The 1723-nt window shown below is 42.8% G+C and overlaps 1 protein-coding gene across 24 annotated transcripts in view; it reads right to left on the bottom strand.

Annotated features, from left to right (window-relative positions):
* ppfibp2b (PPFIA binding protein 2b) overlaps positions 1-1723 on the bottom strand; it is a 142418-nt gene that overhangs the window by 42956 nt on the left and 97739 nt on the right. Inside the window, exon 1 of one of the 24 annotated variants that reach the window (XM_032523308.1) lies at positions 39-254. The exons of 21 other annotated variants lie outside the window; for them this stretch is intronic. The gene's annotated coding sequence lies outside the window, so the exon portion shown is untranslated. Of the gene's footprint in view, positions 1-32; positions 255-1723 lie in introns of those variants that run through there. 2 more of the 24 variants (XM_032523310.1, XM_032523307.1) reach the window with 2 other exon arrangements.

Here is a 1723-nt window from a genome sequence, read left to right as displayed (position 1 = left end):
AGACACACACAGACACACACACACACACACACACTCACAGATATCGGAGATCAATGCAGTGAGAAGCCAGCATCCTTCTCCATTCTGTAAAATGTTCTTCCCACATTAACTAGCAGGCTAGGCCGGGGGCCCAGACCCCACAAAGCTAAATATAAGCGCACACAAACACAGGCGGGCTAAGGGCTCTATTAATATATCTCTGTGCTTCATTGGAATGGGAGAGAGAAAAACAAAGTGTGTCTAAAAGAGAGAGAGAGAGAGAAAGGCCGCTGAACATGAAGAAGTGTGTTTTTTCTCTGACGCACACAAAAAACATCTTTTTGCCAACTCTCAGTTTGTCTGTTGCTTTCGTTTCCTTAACTAAACTACTTCTAAGCCCACTTCCTCTTCTCTAAACTTAAACTTAGGTGCCCTCGGAGCCTCTGACATCCATCTTTTTACACTTACTCTTGTTGAAAAAAACATTTCAGAGAAAGGTGAAAACAAAATGATCCTGCAAAAGTTTACCCATAAGTCTGATCCTTGTTGCAATTCATTTCATACCACAAAATGTATGTGTTTGAATGTGAATATTATGTTACATTTACTTGTATTAATACATATTTTAAGTCCTTAATATGTATATTTTTCTTTTTCCTCTTTCCACAGGATATGTGGATGCCACATTAAACACATAAGAGACAACTCTATTTGACCACAGAGGGATACCATGCCGTCCAAATAGAAAGATCGCATGGTAAACAAATTGTGTCAACACCACAGCCACAGACAGACAGCTTAAACCCCCTAATTACTCCAGCTCAGCAGCGCCACACACAGACACACACACACAGAAAGTATTACGTTATGGCAGCTGACTGTCAGTTTGCAATCTAACACCAGTGTCACTTACAGCAGGATAAGCCGCAGTCTTTAGAAGGAATTTATCAGAACTCTGTGGTCATGGCACCACAGCCAAGCTGCCTGACATTTGCTTCCCTTTAATTATGTAATGCAACACATGACACATTATCATTCTCCACAGCATTTGTAGATCTCTATGGCACTCATCTCCCAAACTGAACTGTGTTAAATATAACACAGCAGAATTTAGATCTGGACTACAGATTCCTAATAACTGAAATGAGAAAACCCCCAATTTGATCCCCAATTTGATCCCCAGTCTTAGAAAATGACTGAAAGAAGGCAAAATGTGATCTCCTATGTATGCTGACGCCAATGCCACACTTACACCTGGTATGCGTGCTGGGATTGGATTAGCCAGTGCAAATTTGGAGGTGGTCTGGATCGCATTGAGATAGGAGCCAGGTGTGAATGCAATCTGTACAGGGTGACCACATTCATAATCTGCCCTGGCAACTTGAATTGTCACCTAACTTTGCCCCTGCTAGCTTAAGCAAGGAACTGTAGGAAGGAACTGAGGCTGGGCATGCAGTTTACAGTGGGTAGGATGAGAGTAAATGTAAATAAGCTGTATTTATATAGCGCATTTCTAGTCTTAACAACTACTTAAAGCGCTTTTACATCATACAGGATACATTCACCATTCACACACATTCATACACTGTGGCCGAGGCTGCCATACAAGGTGCCACCTGCTCATCAGATAAACACACACACACATTCACACTCCGATGCGCAGTACCGGGGGCAACTCAGGGTTCAGTGTCTTGCCCAAGGACCCTTCGACGTGGGACTGCAGGGCCAGGGATTGAACCACCAA

This window comes from Etheostoma spectabile, chromosome 8, assembly GCF_008692095.1.
Source record: "Etheostoma spectabile isolate EspeVRDwgs_2016 chromosome 8, UIUC_Espe_1.0, whole genome shotgun sequence".
Taxonomy (NCBI): Eukaryota; Metazoa; Chordata; class Actinopteri; order Perciformes; family Percidae; genus Etheostoma; species Etheostoma spectabile.
The sequence above is the reverse complement of the archived record's forward strand: the minus strand, read 5'-3'. Positions and strand labels throughout refer to the sequence as shown.